Source organism: Scyliorhinus canicula, chromosome 11 (assembly GCF_902713615.1).
Source record: "Scyliorhinus canicula chromosome 11, sScyCan1.1, whole genome shotgun sequence".
In the NCBI taxonomy this organism is placed as follows: Eukaryota; Metazoa; Chordata; class Chondrichthyes; order Carcharhiniformes; family Scyliorhinidae; genus Scyliorhinus; species Scyliorhinus canicula.
Genome location: NC_052156.1, coordinates 65,059,820 through 65,077,247, shown reverse-complemented (window position 1 = coordinate 65,077,247; position 17,428 = coordinate 65,059,820). Strand labels below are relative to the sequence as shown.

The 17,428-nt window shown below is 45.7% G+C and overlaps 1 protein-coding gene across 7 annotated transcripts in view; it reads left to right on the top strand.

The window, feature by feature from the left end:
- LOC119973115 (contactin-4-like) overlaps window positions 1-17,428 on the top strand; it is a 3,053,649-nt gene that overhangs the window by 2,018,305 nt on the left and 1,017,916 nt on the right. The window lies entirely within an intron of this gene.

Sequence of the window (17,428 nt, the reverse complement as noted above, 5' to 3'; positions counted from 1 at the left end):
TGGTACATAGTGCCCACTTAACAAGAAACCGTATGAGCAGGTTCTTCCCGGAGGTGGTGGACAGATGCGAACGGTGCCAAAGAGGCCCGGCCAACCACGCCCACATGTTCTGGTCTTGCCCCAGACTTGTGGAGTACTGGACAGCCTTCTTCGAGGCTATGTCCAAAGTGGTGGGGGTGAGGGTGGAGCCATGCCCGATAGTGGCGGTCTTCGGGGTTTCAGACCAGCCAGATCTATTCCTGGGGAGGAGGGCGGACGCCCTTGCCATTGCCTCCCTGATCGCCCGCCATAGAATCCTGTTTGGCTGGCGGTCAGCAGCACCGCCCAGAGCTGCAGACTGGCTGTCCGACCTCTCGGAATCTCTCCAAATGGAGAAAATCAAATTCGCCATCCAAGGGTCGGACGACGGCTTCCACAGAACGTGGGAGCCATTCACGCAACTGTTCCGGGACCTGTTTGTGGCCAACGAACAAGAGGAAGAATAGTCGGGTGCCCAAGAATCAGGGGAAAATGGATGGGAATCGGGGGAAGGTTGCGGGGGGGGGGGGGAGGGGGGGGGGGGGGGGGCTACGGGTTCGTTATGGGGGTTTGACGGCTCGCTAAGGCCCAAAACCAAACTGTAAATAAATGCCAATAAACATGTGCCTCGGCCATATTGGGGAATGCAAAATATGTATGCCTGCTAAAGGGGGGAGGCCACAGTTATTATTACGAAGTTGCTTACCTGTAAATATATATGTTAATTTTTGCGTGTTCTTTTTTTTTCTCTCTCTAACAATTTGAAATTTGTTCAATATAAAACATGAAAACTGAATAAAAAACATTTATAAAAAAAAACTCAGAACACCTAAGGTGGAATTCTCCACTCCCCACGCCGGGTGGGAGAATCGCAGGAGGGCCGGGCGACTCACGACACGCCCCCCTGGCACCCCCCGCGACTCTCCCACCCTGCTCGGAAGAATCGCTGCTCGCCGTTTTTCACGGCGAGCGGCGATTCTCCGGCCGGGGGGCCTGCCGTTCGCGACCAGTTCATGATGGCGGGAACCACACCTGGTTGCTGCCGTCATGAACATGCACCAAAAGCTGGATTGAAGCTTGTGGGGGGCGGAGAGGGGAGTGAGCACCACGGCCGTGCTTGGGAGGGGACTGGCCCTCGATCGGTGCGCACCGATCATCGGGCCGGCGTCTCAAAGGGACGCACTCTTTCCCCTCCGCCGCACCGCATGATCAAGCCGCCACATCTTGCGAGGCAGCAGAGGGGAAGGCGGCAACCGCGCATGTGCGGGTTGGAGTCGTCAGCTGTCGTGACGTCAGCCGCGCATGCGCGGGTTGGAGCCGGCCAACCTGCTCATGCGCGGCTGACGTCACATAGACGCCGCCATCGCGTCACTCTTGGCGCACCGCCCGGCGGCCGAGAGTTACGGAGCGCCGCTCTTCACCGGGTGGGGGTGAATAAGGTGAGAGGAGCGGCCTCCGAGACCGTCGTGAAACTCGGCCGAGTTCACGACGGCCTTCCCGATTTTTCGCGGGAGCGGAGAATTTCGCCCCTAGTTTACTCCTTATTGAATTCTTTTGCACAATAGCTTGGTCTCTGTACATTTAACTTGCTACTTCTCGGACACTCTTTCTGTCCCAATTCCTAGGTTATCTGGACTGTAACTTGTGCTTTAGGAAGACGTCCTCTTTGCAGCTTGTGTCCTGTCCAGTCTTTCTTCTGGCAGAGATGAGAGATGTTCAGTCCTGAAATCCTGGGCAGGATTCGCTCAGCCCCCGCTGGGTCGGAGAATCACTGGGCCAGGCGCGATTTGCGTGACGCCGGTCTGCCGATTCTCTGCCCCGGATGGGCGGAGTGGCCGCCCAAAAAAGCCCGAGTCCCGTCGGCACCATTCACATCTGGTCTTACCCGGCGGGACCTCGGCAGCCATCCTGCCTGGGGCAGCCTGGGTGGGGGGGGAGGGGAGTCCGCCCCAAGGGGGTTGCCTCCACCATGGCCTGGCCCGCAATCAGGGTCTACCGATCAGCTGGCCGGCCTCTCATGGTGAGGGCCTCTTTTGCTCCACACCGGCCCGTAGCCATACGCCATGTTACGTCAGGGCTGGCACGGAGAAGGTAGCTAACGTGCATTCACACCGGTCGCAGCGCACGTGCGCAGACCCGCGGCGCCCATTTGACAATGATATCGGCAGCTGGAGCGGCGTGGGTTGCTCCAATGCCGTGCTGGCCTCCTGTAGGGCAGAGGATCGGTACATATAGTGGTCCGATGATGCCATTGTTAAACCCTCCAGTTTTTATGACAGCGTCAACACTCTGCCTTCAGATGGGAGAATCCCGCCCCCTGTCTCCAACTTCTCTCAAATTGCCTCACCTTTAACGTCAAAGGTTTTACCTTACAAGAAACTCCAGTTTCTAAGCAATGGCCATCTGTGAGTGTCATTTATTTATTCTTCACACCATAGCCCTCTCTAAGCACAATAGAAACCCAGATGGATTTGAACAATCCCAACAGATGCAAACACCGTCCAGCATGAATCTACCTACAGGTTTTACCCTTCCAGGCACAGACATATTAAAGTAAACCCACTTAAACTGTACCTTATTTCTAATATTTACCATGACAAACCCTTAAAACTGTCTTTGTGTTCCAAATGTCACCTTATTTAGAGAAAAAAATTCATTAGAAGCAATTCAAAGGAAGTTTACCAAACTAATACCTGGAATGGGCAAGTTGTCTTATGAGGAAGTGACCAGTGTAATATTTCCTTCAAAGTCCGGAGTGCTCAGAACTGAACGCAGTACTCCAGATGGAGTTCTGACCAATTTTGTATATAATTAAAACATAACTTCATCTCCTCTAATCCAGATCTTTGTAGTATACATTTTAATATATGCGGAAGAGAATTGAACAGCTACATTTAAGCAGAGTTTGGTATTCCCTAACAGAAAACAAAGTAAAAATAATGGGTCTGGCAGAATAACTTTGGGATGTCCATTCACAGTGCTCCACAGACACTGATTTATAAATAGAGCATTGAACAAACTTCCTTGCTATAATTCCACAACTAATCTCCTAATTGTTTGGTTTTATTATCTACTGAAAAGTAAATTGTCATTTAATAGAAGTATTATTTTAAATGTATACTACATTAATCAGTTACTGGCAGCTGTCATGCTTAGCGCACAGTAATTACACTATGCTGGTTAGACTAGCACCAGAGACATACTCCATTGAACATTTATGGGATTCCAGATCATAACATATCTTTTTAGTGTAAAATATATGATTTTAAAACAATAAGGTGTTGGCACACTGTGTCTAAGCACCTCTTCTAATTAGCCTAGAGCTGTCAAATATATCAGGATTTAGCACTAACAGCTGAAACATCTGCCACAGAAATCATCAGCCTAATTATCAATAGTCAATGCCATTTGTTAAAAAATAACTTGTGAAGTTTGGGTTGTTTTTTGAAAAACAATCTAATTTTGGAATGTATCAATTTTTGACAACAAGCAACATTGACACACTTGCCCATCCCTCTTTTGTTCTCTTGGTACTTGTTTGGCTTTCTCAGTGGTTAATGTAAAATACCTGGAGCCGATGGTGTCTGCTTGTAGCACCGTCCTATGTGTGGCCCATTGCCCCTCCCTCCCCTGAGACAGCAATTCAAAATTATGAAAATAAGATCCACTGTTAAATTCATTGTTATTTCTGATATCCTATCTAAAATCCTTTGCAAAACAGGTATGGAAAGACGATGAAATTTACTGACACGTTCCTCAGAATCCAATTTATCCCCTTTTCATGAACTGTGCAGGCTGGTGGTCCTTGGTTGTGAACATAGAACATGCGGTGCAGAAGAAGGCCGTTCGGCCCATCGAGTCTGCACCGACCCACTTAAGCCCACACTTCCACCCTATCCCCGTAACCCAATAACTCCTCCTAAACGTTTTTGGTCACGAAGGGCAATTTATCATGGCCAATCCACCTAACCTGCATGTCTTTGGACTGTGGTAGGAAACTGGAGCACCCGGAGGAAACCCACGCAGACACTGGGAGAACGTGCAGACTCCGCACAGACAGTGACCCAGCGGGGAATCGAACCTGGGACCCTGGCGCTGTGAAGCCACAGTGCTAATCACTTGGGCTACCATGCTGCCCCGGAAGATGCTTGGAGGATGGGGTAGATGAGTTGCCTGGAAGTTTATTCTATGTCACATTGACTTAGTCTCTGCACGTACTCAATTAAGTCTCGACATGTGTTTGCTGCCTTCCTAAATTAACCATCTCCATTTTGTTCAGTCATAGGCTAGGGTCTTGCATGGGTTGACGGGATATTTGACCAATTCAGGGATGCTTTGGGGACATCCCAAAAGTGTCTGCTGCATTCCTGAGAGTTTCCTGCTGCAACCAAGTACTGAGTAGAATAGAATGACTACAGTGCAGAAGGAGGCCATTCAGCCCATTAAATCTTCACTGACCCTCTGAAAGAACACCCGACCTAGGCCCACGCGCCCATAACCACAACTAACCTTTTGGACTCTAAGGGGCAATTTAACAATCACCTAACCTGCACATCTTTGGTCTGTGGGAGGAAACCGGAGCACCCGGAGAAAACACACAAAAATGGGGAAAATGTACAAACTGCACACAGACAGTAACCTAAGGCTGGAACTGAACCTGGGTCCCTGGCCCTGTGATGCAGCAGTGCTAACCACTGTGCCACCGTATCACCCCATGGTAGAGTAGAGCTGTTCCTTTGGCAGTCTGTTATCAGACAAACACATGACAAGTTCTACCCTGAAAAGCTAGTTTTCAGTGATTAATGTCTCTACATTGGGCATGTTGGTTCTGCGGAGGCCTTGCCGTTGGACTGCCATCCTTGCCATTGGATTTGGCAGATCTTGTAAAGACACTGCAAAATACAGATTTGAACAGACACATCGGTGGGGCCTGTATTCTAATTGAACTGCAGGCATTCAAAAAGAACAATTTTTTATAAGTGCACCATTGGGTTAGATGAGTTTCACCTTTTTAGGTATATCTTTTGTGTGGGAAAGAACTTATTGGTTATTTTCTGAATCAGAGCGACTATGGACTTAATAATAATAATCTTTATTGGTGTCACAAGTAGGCTTTCGTTAACACTGTAATGAAGTTACTGTGAAAACCGCCGAGTCACCAAACTACGGCACCTGTTCGGGTACACCGAGGGAGAATTCAGAATGTCCAGTTCGCCTAACAAGCACGTTTTTTGGTACATGTGGGAGAAACCGGAGCACCCGGAGGAAACCCATGCAGACACAGGGAGAACATGCAGACTCCGCACAGACAGTGGCCCAAGCCGGGAATTGAACCCAGTCCCTGGCACTGTGAAGCAACAGTGCTAACCACTGTGCTTTTACCGAGTGGATATTCTAGACCAAAATCATTTACGTTAACTCTGTAGGATACATAGCACAGAAATAGGCTGATAAAAGAAAATTACTGCAGATGCTGGAATCTGAAACAAAAACAGAAAATGCTGGACAATCACAGCAGGCCTGACAGCATCTGTAGAGAGAGAAGGGAGCTAACATTTTGAGTCTGGGTGACTCTTTGTCAGAAATAGGCTATTTGGCCCAAATAGACCAGGCTGACATTTGTTCTCCACTTGCCCAACCTTTCCTCATCTAACTCAGTCTGCATAATCTTCCATTCTCTTACTGCTCCATGTGCTTATCTGGCCTCCTCTTGACAGGGAGTGGATGAAGTGCTATTCACTTCATCCACTCCCTGTGATAATGGGTAAGGAAGTTCCTACTGAATGTAAATTGTTAAAAATTAAGGTTAATTGTCAACTGGTGGTGGAGGGGGTTTTGGTGTGAATCACTCATTAATCAGATACTTGTGCACATAAAAGAGATTCCTATTGACACTGATGGCAGATTGGAGAGTTGGGAACTATATATTCGGAATGTCTCACTCTCTGAATAAATTTAGAAGTGAATAAAGTTTGGCTTTTGGTCTCTTTCACAAATTGACTATAAGATATGTATTATAGTATCAAGAATGGTTGCCGAAAGATGAAGCTTGGAAACTAAGAACAAAAGAATTAAGGCACAATATTACAAGCTGAATAGCCTTTGTGAAGAATTGCATAAAGCAAGTGTAAATTACCAGATTACGATTACCTGTCTGAACCTTATGACCAGTGGAAGAATGAAGTGGATATGTGGACATGGGTTACGGGACATGGGACATCTTGTTTTTATTCATTTACGGGATGTGGGCATTGCTGGTTAGGCCAGCATTTATTGTCCATCCCTAGTTGCCCTTCAGAAGGTGGTGGTGAGCTGCCTTCTTGAACTACCGCAGTCCTTGAGGTGTAGATACATCCACTGTGCTGTTGCCCCAGAGACGGTGAAGGAACGGCGAAAGAATTCCAAGTCAGAGTAGCGAGTGACTTGGAGGGGAGCTTCCAGGTGGTGGGGTTCCCTGCCCCTGCCCTTCTAGATGGTAGTGGTTGTGGGTTTGGAAGGTTTTGTCTAAGGAACCTTGGTGAGTTAATGCAATGCTGCAGTGCATATTGTAGATGGTACACATGGCTGCCACTGTTCTTCAGTGGTGGAAGGTTTGAATGTTTGTGGAAGGGAAAACAATCAAGCAGGCCGCTTTGTCCTGGATGGGGTTGAGCTTATTGAGTGTTGTTGGAGATGTCATCATCAAGGCAAGTGGAGAATATTTTATTATACTCCTGATTTGTGCCTTGGAGATGGTGGACAAGCTTTTGGGGGGGGGGGGGGGGGGGGGGGGGCAGGAGGTGAGTTCCTCACCATAGGATTCCTAGCCTTTGACTGTCCTGGTAGCCACAGTACAAATGTGGCTAGTCCAGTTCAATTTCTGATCAATGGTAACCCCCAGGATGTTGATTATGGGGGATTCAGCGATGGGAATGCCATCGTGGTTAGATCCTCTTGTAGGAGATAGTCATTGCCTGGCACTTTTGTTGCGCAAATGTAACTTGCCACTTGTCTGCCCAAGTCTGGACATTGTCCAGGTCTTGCTGCATTGCCATACTCAGGAAAATGCTGCCTTGGTGTCAAGAGTAGTCACTCTCACCTCACCTCTGGCATTCATAGCAAGGAAGAAGCAAGATTTGACATAGCATTTTTTCACTTCCTAACACAAGTAAAATCAGAATCAAAGGCCAGAATTTTACATTTTTTGGGTGGGCGCTTGCCCAACCTGGAGGTGTGCGAAAAGGTGTCGGACACACATCTCGATATTGGAACGCACTCACGTAATATTTCAGTCGGCGGCGTGTGCAACAGTCAGAAATGCACCTGCTGACAATCAATCAGGCAATTTAACCCATCGAGGGGAAAACTGAACTCAATTTTACATGGCCTGTCTCCTTTGGCAGTAAGCCAGACAGTCTTTACATTTTAGCCACCATCAGGATCGAGGTGGGAGGGGCTGTCAGGGCTGAAATACAACTAACAAATGTGCCTTGGGACTGAGGTTTGTGTATGATTGTGCTGCCTGCACACTCGTAGCATAGTTTTAATATCAATATTCATTTTTCATGGGTCAACTGTTGAGACAACTGTGCAGCGGCTGCCATCCTGGGAGAGCACATCAGAATTGCCAGCCCGCACTCTCCCAGCAGCGCTCAGCCATTCACAGGGAGTGCTCCACACTGGATGACCGTTAATTGGCCAGTGTGAAAATGCACTCCAGGTCGACCGCTTCCAGATCGGCGAGTGTGCATGTCCAATGGGTAAAATATTCAGGCCAATGCATTTTTTGAGCTGGAATCCAAACAATTGGACATTGAGGAAGGTTTAATTCTTCTAATAGGTCTCATAGAAGAAATTTACCAAAAAGATGATATGTTGGATGGCTGCGAGGCTTCAAAAGGTGGGAATTGATCCTATGGAGGGATATAATATATGGAGGCACATAGGGGCTGTTTAGCACACTGGGCTAAATCGCTGGCTTTGAAAGCAGACCAAGGCAGGCCAGCTATTCGATTCGATTCCCGTAACAGCCTCCCCGAACAAGCGCTGGAATGTGGCGACTAGGGGCTTTTCACAGTAACTTAATTGAAGCCTACTCGTGACAATAAGTGATAAGATAATAATAATCTTTGTTGTCACAAGTAGGCTTACATTAACACTGCAATAAAGTTACTGTGAAAAGCCCCTGGTCGCCAAATTCCGGCGGCTGTTCGGATACACAGAGGTAGAATTCAGAATGTCCAATTTACCTAACAGCACATCTTTCAGGACTTGTGGGAGGAAACCGGAGCACCCGGAGGAAACCCACGCAGACACAGGGAGAATGTGCAGACTCCACAGACAGTGACTCCAGCCGGGATTCAAACCTAGGACCTTGGAGCTGTGAAGCAACAGCGCTACCCACTGTGCTACCGTGCTCCCCCCCCCCCCCCCCCCTTACTGATAAATGATTTGATTTAAAGATAAAGTTGTTGTATTTATAAATTTACTGGAGCAAGGGTGCAGGTTAACAGTATCTTGTCCCTCCCTGGATGTAAGTTAAAAGAAAAACTATAAAAGAATCTTTTGTGTTACAACCAAAGGGAAAAAGTGACTTGGTCACTCATTGGAGAACAACAATCAATGCAAAAATGCATATATCATGGACTTTAACAGACGACGCTAAAGTATTATGGAAATTCAATTTGGAGATTACTTGTTCAGTGGTCACATTTTAATTACTGGATTCTGTTAAGGTGCCACATATGGGCAGGCTCGTGGTTTTCACTGGGTTTTGGTTTGGAGAAATAGATTTCCTTTTGAAGTATCTTTCTTTTGCATTGTAAAACCTTCTGGGGAAGCAGTCATTTCCAGCAGTCTTGATGGTACAAATGGAGCATTCCACAGTGTTACCAACTATGAAGGACTCAATGACTGCGACTTCTCAGATCATCCAGATACTGGACACAAACGCCAGTAAAGAGGAAGGGTTGCAGGCAGAAGGCATGAGGATAAAAATGAGGCAAGCAATGTTGAATAAAAAGCTACGGAGATTAAACAAATGTGTTTATTGCCTCAGTGATACCTCAAGGGTGTAGTTCGTTTTGGTGAGACCTGCTTTGCTGAAAATACGCTGTGTTCAACTAAAAGCAGATCCCACAATGTTTATTGGTACCAAAGGGATACTTTCAGGCATCTTCATGATGCATATGATGATTTCTTATGGGGTGGTACTGTGGAATTTTAAAATCAAATTTAAGATTGGATGCCAGACGTCAGGGAGTTTTCTATATATTGGTTTAAACATTAAGCAGAATAGGTCTGGAGTAGTATTGGGTCAGTAATCTTATTTAGAGAGAGTTACACCTATCACAGTTAATCACACTGGGTCATCACAAAAATCACATTGAAAAGAAACTGAACAGTTGTGAAGATTGATTGGTCAGTGGGATTGATTATACACTCAGAGATGACTGGATGATAGTCTTGGAAGTATTGGAAATACGTACTGTGAGGAAGGCTGTTAAATTTGAGGATTTTTAAATGCAAATAAAACAGTTACAAAATTCAAGCAAAAACTCTGAGGAGTCATATCTCTCTCCACAGATCTGCTGAGGTTTTTCAACATTTTATGTGTTTATATTAAAAAATTAGGTATGGAGAAATGAATTGTTAATCTTCCATCCTTGGGTGACCAGAATAATATGAAATTAGCTATTTTAGGTAAGACTTAGAATGCCAGTCTTCCTGGTGCATGTACAAGTGGAGCAATTTAAATTGGTTTGGTGAAGGAAAATTGAAAATGTTGTCTTTTAGCCTGGGAATTCAGTGAAGCTAAGAAAGTAAATAAAAGTATTACAATTACTTCAGCTGCAGAAATACTGGCTCTTATGGAAGTAGTGGGTGTGGGATTCTACTTGTCCAATATTTTAGGAGAAGAGAGGGCGGTAGTAAGAAGTGACTGAGGAGGATTCTGGGAGAAGTCGGCTTGCTCACCGCAACTGAGAAGGGGACAGCGGAGAGGGACCTGGTTCTCAACAGGAGGAAGGGCATCCAACAGAGGGCGGCAGTAAGAAGTGACTGAGGAGGATTTTGGAAGATGTCGGCTCACCTGACCCAAACAAAGAATGGGACCGTGGAGAAGGACCCGGAGTTCAGCAGGAAGAAGGGCATCCAGCAAAAGGCGATAGTGAGAAGTGACTGAGGAGGATTCTGGCAAAAAAATCACTCGCTCTCCACAACTGAAAAGGGGATCGCTGAGGACCCAGTGTCAAAGAGTGGTAAACCCCAAACATTATATTGCTGTAGTGTTTCCATCCTTCACTCCTCCTCATACCAAAGAGAGTGAGAGAGGCTGTTAGAAACCTCAACAGAGTGCATCATCTTAATCAGTAAAGATGGCAGGATATCTGGGAAAGCTTGTGATGTGTGTGGAATGCAAGATGTGGGAGGTTTTGGATCCACAAGACATCCAGGGCAGTTGTATCTGCAAGAAGTGCCAGAGAGTAGCAGTCAACATGCGGCTGATTTGGATCAGCAACCCTCTTCACTGTGCACCATAAAAGAGGGAGAGAGGTTTCTGAAACAGTCGTACTGGAGGATGGTCACTCCACATTGTGATAGACTGGTAAGGAGGAGTGCAGGGATGGCAGGAGATTGGATGACCATTTGTCGAAAGGAAAAGAGACAGCAGGTCCAAGAAACCCAGAACTCCTTGGAGCTGTCTAACAGGTATGAACTTTTACATGCCTATGAAATGAGCAACACGACTGAATCAGGCATAGATGACTCGAGGGAAAACCAAAGTATCATGGTGCCTGAGGCTACTCTGGGAAAAGAGAGGGAGGCTGGTAGGTAGATTAGAAAGGTGGTAGTAGTGGGTGACTCAATAGTTCGAGGAGTCTATTTTGAAGCCGAGATCATGAGTCCCGTGTGGTCTGCATCCTAGATTGCTGAGAGAGGTAAAGGAGCATATTAAGGAGCCATTGACAGAAATTTTCCAGGCCTCTCTGAACATAGTATTGGTCCCGGGGGATTGGAGGATTGCAAATGTGATGTCGTTGTTTATAAAAGGGACAAAGGATAACCAGCAAACTACAGACCTATCAGCTTGACATCAATAGTGAGAAAACTGGTGGAGGCCATAATACGGGATGAGATAAATATACACTTGGACAAAATAAGTTAATACGAGACAGTCAACATGGCTTTGTCAAGAGTTGGTCATGTCTGACAAATTTAATTGAGTTCCTTGACTAGGTGACACAGGTATGGCTGAATGTAGTGCCATGGATGCTGTATATTTGGACTTTCAGAAAGCATTTGATACAGTGCCACATGGCAGGTTGGTTAGCAAATTACAAATGTTTGGGATTGATGGGTCCTTGGCAGATTGGATTAGATGTTGGCTAAGAGATAGGAAACAGAGAGTAGGTATAGGATGGGCATTTCTCAGGCTGGAGACGAGTTGAAAGTGGTGTTCTCCATGGCTCAGTGTTGGGACCCTTGTTTTATCTGATTTATATTTAAAGTGGGTGTTGAGGTCAAAATCTCTAAATTTGCAGATGATAACTCAGGGGCTGGTTTAGCACAGGGCTAAATCACTGGCTTTTAAAGCAGACCAAGGAAGGCCAGCAGCACGGTTCAATTCCCATACCAGCCTCCCCGAACAGGCGCCGGAATGTGGCGACTAGGGGCTTTTCACAGTAACTTCATTTGAAGCCTACCTGTGACAATAAGTGATTTTCATTTTTCAGCGAGGGAGAGTAGTGAATTGTGAGGATGATACTGAGCAACTTAAGAGGTGTATTGGCAAGCTGGCCAAATGGGCAGACACCTAGCAGATGCATTTCAATGCACGGCACTATTTCAAAGGGGCAGCATGGTAGCATGGTGGTTAGCATAAATGCTTCACAGCTCCAGGGTCCCAGGTTCGATTCCCGGCTGGGTCACTGTCTGTGCGGAGTCTGCACGTTCTCCCCGTGTGTGCGTGGGTTTCCTCCGGGTGCTCCGGTTTCCTCCCACAGTCCAAAGATGTGCGGGTAAGGTGGATTGGCCATGCTAAATTGCCCGTAGTGTCCTAAAAAGTAAGGTTAAGGGGGGGAGTTGTTGGGTTACGGGTATAGGGTGGATACGTGGGTTTGAGTAGGGTGATCATGGCTCGGCACAACATTGAGGGCCGAAGGGCCTGTTCTGTGCTGTACTGTTCTATGTTCTATGTTCTATGGATTGGTGGTATTCCAGAGAATGATCCCAGATATGAAGGGATTCTCTTATTAGGAGAGGTTGAGTAGGTTGGGCTTGTACTCATTAGAGTTCAAAAGAATGAGATGCAACCTTATTGAAACATATAGGATTCTCAGGAGGCTTGACAGGGTGGATGCTGAGACGTTGTTTCCCCGTGTGGGAGACTTTAGGACCAGGGAGCATAATCTCAGAGTGACCTGTACGACAGAGGTGAAGAAGAATTTCTTATCTAGGAGGGTAGCGAATCTATGGAATTCTTTACTGCAGAAGGCTGTAGAGGTTGGGTTGTTATGTATCTTCAAGGCTGAGATTGACAGGTTTTTAATCAGTGAGGGAATCCAGGGTTATGGAGATAAGGCAGGAAAATGGAGTTGAAGATTATACGATGGGCTGAATGGCCTACTTCTGCTCCTACATCTTATGCTGGAGCTGTTGGCCAGACAGAGGTTCCATTGTTCCTGCAGTACATTATGTCTGCGGGAATGACCAGGTTTTTTTTGTTTGGTGATGCTGAACTTCAAGGTATTTATTGTGTTTTCTTTTTAAGAATTTGTTTGGTGCAAGAAATTGTACTTCAAACTACTTACGTAAAGAACATTTTCACAGGTCTTGTTTTCTTTTGAATAAACTTAAATTGTCACAGAAATATAAGAAATAACTGGAATTGTTCTCCTGATATATCAGCTCTGTAACATGGCTGCATCCTATCCCAGTGTTGACAGCTGCAATTGGCCTGCTGAAGAGCTTTGTCATTTTACTGAGTTTTACCTTAAAGTAAAAAATGGAAGATGCATTTGTTGCAGTGTATCCAATTTCCATGAAAATGTGCTGCTGGGGTGAAAACCTGAGTCAAGCTCCTAGACAATGAAGCAACAAAAGTGGCTCCTATTAATTCAGAAGTTGGCAATGGAGGCCACCTGGATGGGAAATAAATTACCTTCCCTTGTCCATCAAGGACAAGGATGCATTTTCTAAAATTACACAAATGAAGGATTGGGCATTTGACACTCTCTGTGACCCCTAGTCACTGACATACCAACAAGTGGAAACAGAATATTCTTCTATACCCTGTCAAAATTGTTCAGAACTTTGTCCATCTCAATAGGTTTGCCTCTTAGTCTTCTCTTCTCCAAGGAAAACAAGCCCAATTTCTCCAATCCTTCCGAATACCTAAAATTCCTCAATCCTGGTATCATTCTAGTAAATCTGCTCTGCACTCTCTCCAGGGCTTTAACAACCTTCCTTAAATAAAGTGCCCAGAACTGAAAATGTGGTCTGACCAATGATTTGCAGTGGTGTTGCATCACTTCCTTGCTTTTATACTCTATGCCTCTATTTATAAACCCAAGGATCCTACAAGCCTTCATAACAACTGTTTTAACTTGGCTGGCCACCTTCAGATAATCCCCTGAGGTCCCTCTGCTCCTGTACGCCTTTCAAAGTTGTACTATTTTGTTGCTTACAGCAGAGATGAAGGCCATTCGGCCCATCGTATCTGCAATGAGTAACAAAAGATCTACCTGGCTAGTTCCATTCTCCAGCCCTATCTCCACATCACTTTCGAATATATAACCAGCTCTCTTTTGAAATTTCCTATGGAATCCACCTCCACCACCCTCCTAGGCAGCATATTCCAAACCCCAACAGCCCTCTGAGTAAAGAAGTCTCTCCTCATCTCACGCCTAGCCCTTTGCTGACTATCTTGAAATTGTGGAAAAACCATCTGGGATTCATATTTTCTGCATACAGATCTTCCCTTTTTTGCTGTGAGGAGATTGTGGCATCCCACTGCTTTTTGCTGACTGTAGTTGAAGTCAATTTTTTGACTGCACATGGATGCATATAATATGAATTACATTTATTATCTGTTAAATCACAATTTGTAAAATGTTGCCTCTTTCGCTGGTGACATATATCAACGAACATTATCAAACATTGATTGAAAATTATCTGGTGATGAGACCATCTCTCCAGCAATGACTGTATCAGTCAGGAGAAAACATAAGATCATGAGACATAGGAGCAGAATTAGGTCACTTGGCCCATCGAGTCTGCTCCGCCATTCAATCATGGCTGATATTTTCTCATCCCCATTCTCCTGCCTTCCCCCCATAACCCCTGATCCCCTTATCTACATATATAACATCTATATAGAAACCGGTATAACAATGCATAAAATAAAGTTATCCTGAATGAGATATCAGAGAAATACTATTAACTCTGATCTTACGTAAAAGTTGAGTAGAACCTAAAACTGCCCTTGAAACTGAATAGTTAAGCTGAACTTCCTGACGTCCTGGCCTGCCACTGTGCCCCTCTGATTATTATAAACATAATCGAAAATCCAATGCAGCAAGCTGGATCAAGCTGTGCCTGTAATGAAACTTTCATGTAACATTTAGTGTTTTCCACAGAAATAAACAGAGACTATAATGACTTAATTATGAAAACACTATGCAAGTTGGAAGGCTTAAGTTTGTATCTGCTCATCGTCAGCATCACCATGAAAACCATTTCTAAAAACACGCAAAAGAGGTTTTAATTGTTTAAAATTAAAACATCTGTGTCAATTTGCATCTCATTGTATATTAATTAGTTGCTCAAATTAATATATAGGGCTTCCCACTTGTCCACGTGTTAAGGGACCTAGTGTAATTTACGGCGGCGGGACTGGCAAAGAACCAGTGGGACTTCGATCCATCGCAGGCCGGAGAATTGCCGGGGGACTGCTGCGAGCGGAGAATTCGGCAGCCGGTGGGGGTGGGATTCACGCCACCCCCCCCGGCGATTCTCCGACCCGGCAGGGGGGTCGGAGAATCCCGCCCAGAATGTCCAAAGGGCAGCACGGTGGCGCAGTGGTTAGCTGCGTGCCTCACTTCGCTGAGGCCCCAGGTTCGATCCCGGCTCTGGGTCACTGTCCATGTGGAGTTTGCACATTCTCCCCGTGTTTGCATGGGTTTCGCCCCCACAACCCAAAGATGTGCAGGTTAGGTGGATTGGCCACGCTAAATTGCCCCTTAATTGGAAAACTGAATTGGGTTCTCTGAATTTAAAAAAAACGAAAGAAAAAAAGAAGAATGTCCAATTGACCTAACAAGCGTATCTTTCGGGACTTGTGGTAGGAAACTGTAGCACCCGGAGGAAACCCATGCAGACACGGGGAGAATGTGCAGACTCCGCACAGGCAGTGACCTAAGCCGCGAATCGAACCTGGGAGCCTGGCGCTGTGAAGTAACAATGCTAACCACTGTGCTACCATGCCGCCCATGTAACATTCAAGGTTATGGGCCAAGTGCTGGCAAATGGAATTAGGTTGGCAGGTCAGGTATTTATCATGCGTCGTGTAGACTCGATTAACTGAAGCGACTCTTCTGTGCTGTATTATTCTGTGAAAATGTAACATTGAAAGACACCCACTGTGAATGTCAGAGTGCGATGAACTTGTAGAGGTGCCATCTGTACTAGGTTGCTGGGATAAGCCGATCTTGCTTCCCCACAGGAGTGACACCTATCCTCCCCAGCCAGCTCAGCGGCACCTTCCTCAAAGTGAGTGGGCTCAGTGATGTTGATTGCCCCTCCATCATGTCTGGGATATTTCACTTCCTTTGTGGGCAAGCTTGGACTCATGAAGATAAAATAAAGGATTGTGATGAAAAGGGATGGAGCAGAGGTTGAAGAACCTGCATGCATCCTGTGTCTGGGGAGCCCTCCCCAGAAGGAGCTGAGGATGGAATGTGTGCAGCCTGATAAATAAGATGGTGGTGGTGAGAAAGAATCTGTGGAATATCCAGTGCTGATATGTGTCCCTTGCTGATGTTGCGTGAGATCCTTGAAGCGTGTAGTCCATTAACTGCATAATGCCATGGTGATAGTGTGAGATTGGAACGAGTTGAAGGTTAATTTACCCTGGCGGAGTGGATGAGATCATTCATTCTTATCCTGCAATGGATTACGTTGCAGGTGCAATTGCCAGCCATCCAGACCTGGCTTGCAATGGCCTCCCAGGCCAGAGAGGTGAGGCTCGTGTGCTTCTTGGAACCATCCATGGGGTACAAGACATCACGGTGTTGGTGTTGTTTCCGAACTTGGGTGCAGCCACCTTCTTTTGCTTTGCACCCTCTGTGAGACAGCTGGGTTGGAGAGAGTGAAATGTGTGTGCTCGAGTGGTCATTAAATATGCTGTCAGTACCCTTGACCCCATTAGTTAACAGTGGGGTGGACAAGTCAGTTCCTGACCCGCTATGTGATTTGGAGAGATACTTGATTTTGTATAATTAATGAGCTTCCAAGTCAGGAATCAGGTGCAATTTCCCGCCATACCGACCAGCAGGAAATGTGCCACAGAAACCTCCCACCGCGGCACTTCCTTTGAAAAATGGAAAATTCCACACTACAGCACATGCGCAGCTGATCACAGAAATCCAGAAGTTGCAATCAGAAATACTCGCACTCTCCCAGGTACTGATGCTGCAACTATCGTGGCCAATAGTCTCCCGTTTCGAAATTAATGGCATTAACTTTTATCTTGCTTCACGTGCAGGATTTAGTTTATTCTTCTGGGTTTGGGCTCGACATGTCTCAGTGCAGATTCTTCAATTTGATTGGTTGAAGAGCCTCGCACATTCCTACCTTGTTCATAGATACCAAGTCATATTTAGACGTTGCAGAGTTAGATCAGATGCTCAATTAGAGCAAGTCACAGCCCAAAAGCGTATCAAAAAGTTGTGGACAGCTGTCACAAGGAGAATGATGAGGGCCACTTCTTTGCTGTTGATGTAAAACCCGAGCCATGGAAATAAGTATCATTTAAAAGGGAAGTTGAAGTTGGATTCTTTTTGCTCGACTACGGCAGAATTACACCATATAACACAGACCTAAATACAGGACTATGTGAGCTCGGGTGCAAGGAGTACAAGGGTTGAATTAACTTTCTCATCCTTGACTTTCCATTTATTCCTAGATTAGTAGGCTAGATTAGTCATGCAATCATTTCTCCATTTAATGCTGGACAAATCCAGTCAACAGTTCAAAAGTTGTTGGAAAAGATGGAAAGAATCCAATGGAGCGATAATTATGGTGGGACACAGTTGTCAGTTTGTTGGATTGTGTACAGATCTACACAATGATTGCATGAACAGAATCAGAACCTCCCCATGTGGAGTTCAAGTGCCCTCCAATGAGGAAGGAAATTAGAGGTTTGTCCTTG